This window comes from Aquarana catesbeiana, linkage group LG01 (assembly GCF_042186555.1).
Source record: "Aquarana catesbeiana isolate 2022-GZ linkage group LG01, ASM4218655v1, whole genome shotgun sequence".
Taxonomy (NCBI): Eukaryota; Metazoa; Chordata; class Amphibia; order Anura; family Ranidae; genus Aquarana; species Aquarana catesbeiana.
In genome coordinates, this window is record NC_133324.1 from 493124509 (window position 1) to 493138071 (window position 13563).

Sequence of the window (13563 nt, forward strand, 5' to 3'; positions counted from 1 at the left end):
TCAGATAAGCATTTTTTTCCCTCCTAAAAAGTTTTCACGCTTTATCCTATGGTGGAGGAAATTCGCTAAGTAGAGTATACCAGCCATTAGCGCTGCTATATCCTTTGTGAATAAGTTTGACTTGTCCGGCAGACAATGCTCAAATGCTTAGGGATCCAGCGGATAAAAATGTGGAAAAAAAAACAAAACACTTTTTTTCTCTGGCAGATTGAGTGTCTCAGCCTGCGCTGACCGTAATTGCTTAATCTTTGAGAGACCAGTTTAAACAAGTGTTCAAGGTTATCCTGCTCAACAGGAGGCAGCTTTATGTTTGCAATAGTTGCTATGAGAGATTCTATCCTTCAGGCCTTGCACCCTTCGCTAAGTGCCTTGTAAGAAGCTCCTGGCTAGTCTTCCTTTTTGCAATGAAACAGCTATTTGGGGATGTTTTGGATAATACATCCAAAGAAATTCTAGTGGAAAGCACCCCTTTTGCCATTTAAGAAAAGGAGTAAATGTATTTGTCACGGCGGCTTCCACCGTCAGGTTCAATCGAATAGGGGGAATTCTTCTGCAGTTCTCAAGGATCTGGCAGGAAGAGTGTTGTCCCCATGTAAGAACAGAGGTTGGGGTTTGATTCAAACCTTTTTTTTTCACGGTGCCAAATCCGAATGGACATTCTGGATCTCAAAAATCTAAATTCAATTCCTGAATGTAACCACTCTTTTTTTCGTATGGAGTCAATCCAAATCAGTTATCTCCATCCTACAAGAAGGAGAACTTCTGGTGTCAATCGACATCAAAGATGCATACCTCCATATGCCTATTTTCTCACTCACTAGTAATATCTACTTTTCAAGGTGGAAAATCTTCATTTCCAGTGTGTAGCTCTGCTTTCCGGTCCAGCTACTGCACCTTGAGTGTTTACAAAGGTTCTGGCCCCTCTTCTAGCCAGATTAAGGGCCCAAGGTATAACAATTATGGTTTACCTAGTCGATCTGTTCTTGATAGACCAGTCGGTAGCCCGCTTGGACCAAAGTATGGTCACCACATTCAACTACCTGGAGTATCTAGGTCAGATCTTCAACCTAGGAGAAATCTTCTTTAAAACCATGAAGAAGGCTAAAATACTTGGGTCCGATCATAGGTACACCCAGAAAAGGGTATGCTTACCCCAGGCAAAGATCAGCGCCATAAAGGAACTCATTTAGGTGGTCAAAGGAAGATGAATTTCTTCTATTCAACTTTGCATGAGGTTGTTGGAAAAGATGGTGGCTTCATTCGAGGCCATTCCTTATGCTCAGTTTCATTCGAGACTGCTGCAAAACAGTATCCTATCGGCTTGGAACAAAGTGTTCAAGCTCTACATTCCCAATGTGTCTGACTTCAAAGCCTACGGCCACATCACCCTCATAGCGCCCGATCTTGTCTGATCTTGGAGGCTAAGCAGGGTCGATCCTGGTACCACCTGGAAATACCAGGTGCTGTAGGCTGGGTGCGCCAGAGCCTCAGTTTATGGTTAATATCCAAAAATCTACTAAGGGGAAAATCCTTCCTTCAGTTACCTGGGAAGTGGTAAAAACATATGCCAACCTTTTTTGTTTAGGTTGGGGAACAGTTCTGGAAGAGGCGACTGTTCAAAAGAAGTGGCCCAGATCAGAAATGGCCTTGCCCATTAACATTTTAGAAATTCAGGCAGAGCTCTTGGTCCTGAGGGCCTGAACGTTCATTTTACAGTATTGTCCTGCCAGGATTCAATACGACAATGCCACAGCAATGGCCTATATTAATCACCAAGGGGGCACAAGAAGTTGTGTGGCCCAGAGAAAGGTGAATCATATCCTATCTGGGGCAGAAAACAAAGTACTTTGCCTATCAGCAGTCTTCATTCTAGGAATAGAAAATTGGCAGGCGGACTACTCTAGTCGCCAGCAGTTGTTCCCAGGAGAATGGTTCCTTCACCCCGATATCTTCCTGTCAATATGTCAAAAATGGAGGATCCCAGACATAGATCTGTTTGCGTCCAGATTCAACAAAGAAATCAACAACTTTGTGTCAAGAACAAAGGATCCGCTAGCATGCGGAACAGATGCCTTGCTAATCCTGTGTAATCGGTTCTCACTGATTTATGCATTCCCTCCTAATCTGCCTGCGTCCACGACTTCTTTGCAGGATCAAGCAGGAAGGGAAGTCGTTGATTCTTGTGGTCCCCAGCAGGGCCCAGGAAATCTTGGTATGCAGAGATCGTAAAGATGGCAGTAGGGGACCCATGGACCCTACCATCACGGCCAGACCTTCTCTCGCAAGGTCCTGTGTTCCATCCTACTTTACAAACGCTAAATTTAACAGTCTGGCTATTGAGACCCACACTCTGAAGAAGCGTGGGCTGTCAGGTTCAGTAGTTTCTACCTTAGTTAATGCAAGGGAGCCGGCCTCCATGATTATATATTATGGAGTTTGGGAAACATATGTCTCCTGGTGTGAAACCAGGAGTTGCACCCCAGGAAATAGGTCAAAGGTAGAATCCTTGACTTTCTGCAGATGGGGTTAGAAATAAGACTGGCCTTGAGTGCTTTCTAAGGACAGGTCTCGGCCTTATCGGTATTATTTCAACGACCACTTGCTTCGCATTCTTTAGTTCGTAACTTTAGTCAGGGGGTAACACGGCTTAATCTCCGGTTAGGTAACCCCTGAACCCTTGGGACTTGAATTTAGTTTTGTCTGCATTACAAAACAGCCTTTTTTTGGGCCGATACGACATATTCCCTTGGTCCTTTTTTAACAAGGAAACTATTTTTCTGGTAACCATATCTGCTGCAAGTAGGGTATCAGAATCAGCTGCTCTTTCTTGTAAAGAGCCATATTTTTATTGTTCACAAGGATAAGGTAGTATTGCGTCCTCATCCTAACTTTTTACCGAAGGTGATATCAGGTTTTTATCTAAACCAGGATATTGTTCTACCTTCATTTTTCCAGAACCCTGTTCTATGGAAGAAAAATCACTACATTCTCTTGATGTAGTGAGAGCAGTCAAAGTCTACTTAAAGGCAACTGCTCAGATTCTGAAAACTAATGTTTTGTTTGTGTTGCCTATAGGTCCTAAAAGAGGACAGGCAGCATTGAAATCTACTATTTCTAAATGGATTCGACAAGTAATCGTTCAAGCTTATGGCTTACAGAGGTAGTTCTACCCTATCAAATCAAAGCACACTCCTTAAGGGCTGTTAGTGCTTCGTGGGCAGTGCGTCACCAGGCCTCCGTGGCGCGGGTCTGCGGGGCCGCGGCTTGGTCTTCAGTCCATGCATTTACCGGATTGTATCTGGTGGATGTAAAAAGACATGAGGATGTCGCCTTTGGGTGCAGGAACTGAAGACAGTTGCAGTAGAGGCCTGGCAGAGCATCACCAGGGATGAAACCCAGAGTCTGGTGATGTCTATGCATTCCAGACTTCAGGCTGTAATTGACTGCAAAGGATTTGCAACCAAGTATTAAAAAGTGAAAGTTTGATGGATGGTTGTTAATCTGTCCCATTACTTTTGGTCCCTTAAAAAGTGTGAGGCACATATACAAACTGTTGTAATTCCTACACCGTTCGCCTGATTTGGATGTAAATACCCCCAAATTAAAGCTGAAAGTCTGCAGTTAAAGCACATCTCATTTCATTTCAAATCCATTGTGGTGGTGTATAGAGCCAAAAAGATTAGAATTGTGTCGATGTCCCAATATTTATGGACCTGACTGTAAATCCTCTGATCTCATCGTGCCCTACTTTGGTTGTGTCTCCCTCCCCTCAGTTGGCATTGCTCTGGGACATCCCACATGGTAACTACTATGGCTCTATGTCCCGTGATGTACGATTAAAGAAAATAGGATTTTTATAACAGCTTTCCTGTAAAATCCTTTTCTTTTGAAGTACATCTTGGGACACAGAGGTCCTGCCCCTCTTTCTAGTATACACGTGTATTGCTTTGCTACAAAACTGAGATACTCCCAGTAGTGGGAGGGGTTATATAGGGAGGCAACTTCCTGTTTAGGGTGTGCCAGTGTCGAGCACCTGAAGGTGGCCTATAACCCACATAGTAGTTTCTATGGCTCTGTGTCCCGTGATGTACTTCAAAAGAAAAGGATTTTACAGGTAAGCCTGAACCCTTCACCCCAACATCTTCAACCTGATATGTCGCAGATGAGAAACTCCAGACGTGGATATCATGGTCTCCAGACAAACTAGTTACCTCTTTTGGGCAGGACCAAGAATCCCCTAGCGCAGCTATTGGATGCTTTGATAATTCTCTAGTCTCAATTCAGGCTAATCTTTGACTTTCTTCCACTGCAAATTCTGCCTCACAAGCTACACACAATTGAGCAATAGAAGAAATTGGTGATGCTCATTGCACTAAGCTGACTCAAAAGAACCTGGTACACAAACATTCTCAGACGACTAGTGCCGCGTACACACGAGCGGACTTTACGGCAGACTTTGCCCGGCGGACGGGATTTCGTCGGACAATTTGATCGTGTGTGGGCTCCAGCGGACTTTGTTTTCTCAAAAGTTGGACGGACTTAGATTTATATCATGTTTCAAATCTATCCGATGGACTCGAGTCCGGTCGAAAAGTCTGCTCGTCTGTATGCTAGTTCGACGGACAAAAAGCCACGCTAGGGCAGCTATTGGCTACTGGCTATGAACTTCCTTGTTTTAGTCCGGTTGTACGTCATCACGTACGAATTTGTCGGACTTTGGTTGATTGTGTGTAGGCAAGTCCGTTCATTCAGAAAGTCGACCCCCTGGCCTCTTCCCAACAGACTCCCTCAGGGCCCTATATTCTATCCCGCTTCTCAGCCTCTAGCTTTAATGGCATGGCTGTTGAAGCCCAGGGGGACCTCTGAGTCTGTCATTCTACTTTGTTACAAGAAAAGCCACTTCCAAAAAGATATATTGTTGTAGCTGGAAATCCATATTTGCCTGGTGTGAACACAGGCACTTTAGTCCCAAAGATTACTCTGTGTCTCCCATTCTGGCCTTCTTACAACCAGGACTTGTTCAGAACTTGGCCTTAACGTGATTGTAAAGGATCACCTTATAAAACAACCCATTAAGTTTAAAATAGAAATGAAAGGCAAAACATTTTTGTATAGATATAAAAAAAGACATTATAAATACCTTTTTACTCTTTTTATACGTGATCACATTCCCTCTGTTCTCAGTTGCATAAGAGCTGGGGGGAGGAGAAGCAGCAGCAGACTGAGCTTCCCAGTCAATGGCTGTGCAGTGGGGGCAAGTCAGGACAAGTCTGATCATTGGAGAAGAGCATACTGCGTTCCCAGCATAGCTAGAGAACTGACCATGATGTGTTCTCCAGCTTAGTGTGGTCAGTTTTTAATAGGAAAGCAGAGGGACTGACAGAAAAACCAGGGATTTCACACAAAGGAAGCAATACAAAGAGAACACAATACTTTCTTAAACAAATACATGGTACAGCAGGCACATTTCGGGAATATGAAGTGTTGGGATAACAAGTGCTTAAAGCACCCTGAAAGGACAGGTTTTGGCTTTGTCTATTCTTTTTCAGAAATCTCTGGCTTTGCGCTCCCTTGTCGGAACCTTTATTCAAGATGTGTCTTGGATCAGGCCCCATGTGCTTCCTTGGGACCTTTACCTGGTTCTCTCTGCCTTGCATAAACCACCTTTCGAATCCATGAGGGTAATCTCCCTAGATGATACATCCTGCAATATGGCCTTCTTGGTTGCTGTCATGTCTATCAGACCTGTCTCTGAGCTAGCGGCTCTCTCTTGGAAGGTGTCATTCTTCACATAGACAAGATAGACTTTTACCCAAGACCATCTTTTCTTCCTAAGGTGATGTTAGTCTTCCACCTCAATGAAGACACAGTTCTTCCAACTTTGTGCCCTGCTCTATGCTCTAAAGCACGCAAAGAAGTTCCTATTTTCTACCTTGACTTAGTCAGAGCCATCAGCATCTACCTCAATGCAACAGATTCTATCAGGATGACACTCTCTATTCATCCTACCCTCAAGTCCTCACAAGGGACATCCTGCTTTCAAGTCCATCATTGCTAGATGGATAGGACAATTTATGGTTTGCACTCTAAAGGACAAAGTTCATCCTGTACTTTTACGTGCTCACTCAGGTCTGTGGGTTTCCCTGGGCATTCAGGCACCAGACATCTGTTTCCCAGCTTTGTAAGGTCACCATCTGGTGCTATGTTAATACCTTTTCAAAGTTCTTGCAGCAGCGTTCTGAAGTTGTCACATGATTTTGGGCCTGTTGGCTAAGTTATGTGGGCTTAGCTGTTGCCAGTGGCAAAACTAGACATTCTTTCACCCAGGGCAAAAACTCAGTTTGGCGCCCCCCACCCCAGAGAGAAGCTCTGCATCCACACACTCCCTGCCCCCTTCCCAGACAAGAAATTGTAATATATACATACAGTATCTCACAAAAGTGAGTACACCCCTCACATTTTTGTAAATATTTTATTATATCTTTTCATGTGACAACACTGAAGAAATGACACTTTGCTACAATGTAAAGTAGTAAGTGTACAGCTTGTATAACCCTGTAAATTTGCTGTCCCCTCAAAATAACTCAACACACAGCCATTAATGTCTTAACCGCTGGCAACAAAAGTGAGTACACCCCTAAGTGAAAATGTCCAAATTGTGCCCAATGTGTCAATAGTTTGTGTGGCCACCCTTATTTTCCAGCACTGCCTTAACCCTTTTGAGAATGGAGTTTACCAGAGCTTCACAGGTTGCCACTGGAGTCCTCTTCCACTCCTCCATGACGACATCACGGAGCAGGTGGATGTTGGAGACCTTGCACTCCTCCACCTTCCGTTTGAGGATGCCCCACAGATGCTCAATAGGGTTTAGGTCTGATACATGCTTGACCAGTCCATCACCTTTACCCTCAGCTCCTTTAGCAAGGCAGTAATCGTCCTGGAGGTGTGTTTGGGGTCGTTATCATGTTGGAATCCTGCCCTGTGGCCCAGTCTCCGAAGGGAGGGGATCATGCTCTGCTTCGGAATGTCACAGTACATGTTGGCGTTCATGGTTCCTAGGGGTGCAACGGATCAAAAAACTCACGGATTGGATCGATCCTCGGATCAGAGTCACGGATCGGATCATTTTCGGATCAGCAAAAAAAAAAAACCACACAAATCTTGTTACACCCACCGGAGTTTTAGATTTAAAAGCTATTTTCAACACAAAACCGAGCTTATATGCATAAATACAGTATTTGTAGATCGGACGGACTGTTTAGATGTTACATTCTAAAAGCAACAGCAAACCTGCTGACCTTACATGGTTGCTAATGTGACAGAACACCTCTGATTTTCACATTTAACATTAAATGTGAAAATCAGAGGTGTTCTGTCACATTAGCAACCATGTAAGGTCAGCAGGTTTGCTGTTGCTTTTAAAATCTAACATCTAAACAGTCCGTCCGATCTACAAATACTGTATTTATGCATATAAGCTCGGTTTTGTGTTGAAAATAGCTTTTAAATCTAAAACTCCGGTGGGTGTAACAAGATGTCCGCTTGCCCCCTTCTCACTCTATCATTACTGTACTGTACAGGAGTGTGGGGTGTAGCAAGATGGCGGCGACGAAACATCACTTCCTGATGAGACAACGGCCGCTTCCGGATGTACCATGATGGCCGCCGCTCCGGAGCTAGGCCAAAGCCGCGGCCTTTCCTATGGCCGAGGCCGCAGAGTGCTCCGCGGATCGCGGGTGTGCCGATCCACGGAGGTTGATCCGTACGGATCACGGATCGGCGACGATCCGTTGCACCCCTAATGGTTCCCTCTATGAACTGTAGCTCCCCAGTGCCGGTAGCACTCATGCAGCCCCAAACCATGACACTCCCACCATGCTTGACTGTAGGCAGGACACTTGTCTTTGTACTCCTCACCTGGTTGCCGCCACACATACTTGACACCATCTGAAGCAAATATATTTATCTTGGTCTCAGACCACAGGACATGGTTCCAGTAATCCATGTCCTTGGTCTACTTGTCTTCAGCAAACTGTTTGCGGGCTTTCTTGGGCATCATCTTTAGATGCAATGCTGGCAGCACTCATATGTCCATTTCCCAAAGACAACCTCTGGATATGAGCTGAGCACGTGCACTCAACTTTTGGTCGACCACGGCGAGGCCTGTTCTGAGTGAAACCTGTCCTGTTAAACCGCTGTATGGTCTTGGCCACCGTGCTGCAGCTCAGGGTCTTGGCTATCTTCTTATAGCCTAGGCCAGTGATGGTGATCCCTGGCACCCCAGATGTTTTGGAACTACATTTCCCATGATGCTCGGCTACACTGCAGAGTGCAGGAGCATCATGGGAAATGTAGTTTCAAAACATCTGGGGTACCAAGGTTCACCATCACTGGCCTAATCCATCTTTATGTAGAGCAACAATTATTTTTTTCAGTTCTTTGCCATGAGGTGCCATGTTGAACTTCCAGTGACCAGTATGAGAGAGTGAGAGTGATAACACCAAATTTAACACACCTGCCCCCCATTCACACCTGAGACCTTGTAAGACGAATCACATGACACCGGGGAGGGAAAATTACTAACTGGGCCCAATTTGCACATTTTCACTTAGGGGTGTGCTCACTTTTGTTGCCAGCGGTTTAGACCTTAATGGTTGTGTGTTAGTGTAAATTTGCTGTCCCCTCAAAATAACTCGTTATACAAGCTGTACACTCACTACTTTACATTTGTAGCAAAGTGTCATTTCTTCAGTGTTGTCAAATGAAAAGATATAATAAAATATTCACAAAAATGTGAGGGGTGTACTCACTTTTGTGAGATACTGTAGATAAGCTATAGGATGATAATACTATACATTATATATTATACGTTTCAAAGTTTTGGGAATAGTGATTTCAAGCCTCACTTCTGTAGCGAATTAGGAGGGGCGTGACCAGGAAAGAAGAAATCAGCCAAGAAGAGGGTCTTTATTAAAGTGGTTATAAGGCTACATGCCCACAGACATTTTAAAAAACAAGCTGCAAAGCTAGTACCGACGCCAGGAAAAAAGCAGCGTTAAAAACGCGTTTTTCTTTACGTTTTGCATTGGCGTCAATACCCATTTAGCCACGCTAGCTTTCAGCCGCGTTTCTCCGTGTCTATTCAAAATCAATGGTTCCCTATAGAAGCCCATTGATTTGAATAGAAGTCTCACCAGAAGTCGGATCAAGATGATCCGACTTGCGGTGCGACTTGTGTGCTGAGAATCTTGAAGGGGAACCCCGACAAAATTTTACGTGAGGTTCCCTCCAAGATCCATACCAGACCCTTATCCGAGCACGCAGCCCGGCAGGTCAGGAAAAGGGGGGGGATGAGCGAGCGCCCCCCCGGACCATACCAGGCCACATGCCCTCAACATGGGGGGTGGGTGCTTTGGGTCAGAGGGGGCCCCTGCGCCCCCCACCCCAGAGCACCTTGTCCCCATGTTGATGAGGACAAGGGTCTCTTCCCGACAACTGTCGGGTTAACAGGTGGGGACTTATCGTGATCTGGAAGCCCCATTTAACAAGGGACCCCCTCAGATCACGACCCCCCCACCCTAGGTGAAACACACTACACAGATTTTTAAAGTATTTTATTAAAGCAGCTCCGGCTCTTCTCTCTCTCCGCTATCTTCTACTCTTTTGCTGGGTCTTCTCCCTCTGTTCTTCTTCTGATCAAACAGAATAGAAAAAAAAAAAATATATATATATATATATATATATATATATATATATATATATATATATATATATATATATATATATATATATATATATATATATATATATATATATATATATGTGTGTGTGTATGTATATATATATTTTTTTTTTAAAAACATAAACACCTTCTGAAATTTGAATTTCGTATAGAATGAAATCTAGTTTGAATAGAATAGAATATATATATAAAACCATCTTTCAAAATTTTAATTTTGTATAGAATGAGTTCAAATTTGAAAAGATTGAAATAGAATAGAAGGTAATAGAAAAGAATAAACTAGAAAAACATATATTGAAATTAGAATTTTGGAAAATGGAGATTATATATATATATATATATATATATATATATATATATATATTCTGCACTCCTTCGGCACATAAATGCTGTATGAAAGAGGCCTTAGCCCCTTTTGCTGCTACCAACATAAGGCTTGCAGAGGTGGCACTTACACATTAGGCTGCTACAGCAGTGATGCCATCACTTCCCCATGCACCATAGTTAAATGATCCTCCCACCAGAGAATGAACATGTTCTAAATCACTTCCTGTCATTCCTTGGCTGCTGTGGCCAGGTGAGTTAATGGACCATGATCTGTGCTCCATTAGCTTTAGTGGTTTTCACGGGAAATAGTAAGGGTCTAATCGACCCCTGATGTCTCAATAAAAATAACCTGTCACTATAAATATGTTATCACATGGGGGCTATTGATCACATATGCAATAACAATAAAGCAAATAAATGTATTTGTTGGGTGAGGCTACCTACAAAAATGGCAAATACACTATGCATACTATACAATGAGGGAAAAAAGTGTTTGATCTCCTGCTGATTTTGTACATTTGCCCACTGACAAAGAAATGATCAGTCTATACATTTTAATGGAAGGTTTATTTTAACAATCAGAGACAGAATAACAACAAAAATATCCAGAAAAACGCATTTAAAAAAAGTTAGAAATCGATTTGCATTTTAATGAGTGAAATAAGTATTTGATCCCCTATCAATCAGCAAGATTTCTGTCTCCCAGGTGTCTTCTATACAGGTAACAAACTGAGATTAGGAGCGCTCTCTTAAAGGGAGTGCTCCTAATCTCAGCTTGTTACCTCTATAAAAGACACCTGTCCACAGAAGCAATCAGATTCCAATCTCTCCACCATGGCCAAGACCAAAGAGTTGTCCAAGGATGTCAGGGACAAGACTGTAAACCTACACAAGGCTGGAATGGGCTACAAGACCATCACCAAGCAGCTTGGTGAGAAGGTGACAACAGTTGGTGCGATTATTCACAAATGGAAAAAACACAAAATATCTGTCAATCTCCCTCGGCCTGGGGCTCCATGAAGGATCTCAACTCGTGGAGTTTCAATATTCATGAGAACAGTAAGGAATCAGCCCAGAACTACATGGGAGACGCTTGTCAATGATCTCAAGGCAGCTGGAATCATAGTCACCAAGAAAACAATTGATAACACACTACGCCGCAAAGGACTGAAATCCTGCAGCGTCCGGAAGGTCCCTCTGCTCAAGAAAGAACATGTACAGGCCTGTCTGAAGTTTGATAATGAACATCTGAATGATTCAGAGGAGAACTGGGTAAAAGTGTTGTGGTCAGATGAGACCAAAATCGAGCTCTTTGGCATCAACTCAACTCGCTGTGTTTGGAGGAGGAACAATGCTGCCTATGACCCCAAGAACACCATCCTCACCTGCAAACATGGAGGTGGAAACATTATGCTATGACGGTGTTTTTCTGCTAAGGGGACAGGGCAACTTCACAGCATCAAAGGGACGATGAACTGAGCCATGTACCGTCAAATCTTGTGTGAGAACCTCCTTCCCTCAGCCAGGGCATTGAAAATAGGTCGTGGATGGGTATTCTAGCATGACAATGACCCAAAACACACGGCCAAGGCAACCAAGGAGTGGCTCAAGAAGTAGCACATTAAAGTCCTGGAGTAGCCAGTCTCCAGACAATAATCCCATAGAAAATATGTGAAAGGAGCTGAAGGTTCGAGTTACCAAACGTTAGCCTTGAAACCTTAATGACTTGGTGAGGATCTGCAAAGAGGAGTGGGACAAAATCCCTCTTAAAAATGTATGCAAACCTGGTAACCAACTACAAGAAACGTCTGACCTCTGCGATTGCCAACAAGTGTTTTGCCACCAAGTACTGAAGTCATGTTTTGCAAAGGGATCAAATACTTATTTCACTCTTTAAAATGCAAATCAATTTATAATTTTTTTTTAAATGCATTTTTCTGGATATTTTTGTTGTTATTCTGCCTCTCACTGTTAAAATAAACCTACCATTAAAATTATAGGCTGATAATTTCTTTGTCAGTGGGCAAACGTACAAAATCAGTAGGGGATCAAATACCGGTACATTTTTCCCTCACTGTATATTCTTGCACATGCTTGAGTAAGAGCAATAATTCTATTCACTGCTAATCCTAAACTGATGACCTGTGAAGGTTTTTAAAGCGTCGCGTTTGAACAATTTTGAATACCGAAGCGTGTCACCATTTCACAGGCATCCCCAATTTTAAGACTTGGGTATCTATTCACTCAATGCCTCTTCCTTAGATTTTACAAAAAATTGGGTATTATGTTGTGTTTGTGTTTATGTCTGTGCTAAAATTAGCTTTAGTGTTTGTTACCAAAAATATGCATTAAATAAACTGCTTTGCCATTTGCAGCTATTGCCATTTTATTCTCCAGGGTCTCTGCTTTCAGAAAATATATAATGTTTGGGAGTTTTAACTAATCTTCAAGCCTAAAATGTGCAAGTTAACGCGTGTGCCATAAATTGCAAAAACAGCTCTTGTCAGCTGAAGGGTTAAATATGAAGTCACAGACACAACATTACTAAATGTACACTCACCGGCCACTCAGCTTGCTAGTACCGGGTTGGAACCCCTTTTGCCTTCAGAACTGCCCTAAAGGAGAAGTATAGCCAAATATATTTTGGCTATACTTCTCCTGGGTTTACAGGAGTGCAGTTCATTCTACACTCCTGTGACCCATTTTTAGCCGACAGCGGGCTAAAGTCCAGACTGTAAAGATGCCTGGACCGGCAAATGGCTCAGGCTCTCAGTGAATCGCTGAGAGCCTGAGCCAGCCGCTCCCGCTCCCTCCACTGCCCAGCGAGCGCTGGGGAAGAGCAGAGAGCTGGTGACTGACTGTTACTGCCTCTCTGCTCACTGAAGGCTGATAACCAAGCGATCAGCGTTGTTTGATCATTCGATTCTCAGTCTTAAAGCCGGCGGAGGACAGATGGAACATTTGACTGATTGATCAGATCGATGCTGCATCCATCTAAGGGAATATAAATTTTTTTTATTTTTTGTAGAAGCCCATACTTCTCCTTTAATTATTCGTGAAATAAATTCAACAAGGTGCTGGAAACATTCCACCACATCCCAAAGGTGCTCTATTGCAGTGGTTCTCAACCTCAAGTACCCCCAACAGGCCTTTACTTTGTTTTCCTTTACTTTGCCCAGCTGCTTTAAATCAATATCAGTGACATAGTATTGATAAAAGTTATTTTATCTAAGGAAAGTTCCCAAAACATGGCCCGTTGGGGGTTCTTTAGAGCAGTGGTTCTCAACCTTAGTCCTCTTGTATTGAGATCTGGTGACTGCGGAGGCCATTGGAGAACAGCGAACGCATTGTCATGTTCAAGAAACCAGTTTGAGATGATTTGAGCTTTGGGACATGGTGCATTATCCTGCTGGAAGTAACCATCAGAAGATGGGTACACTGTAGTCATAAAGGGATGGACATGGCCAGCAACAATACTCAGGTAGTCTGTGGAG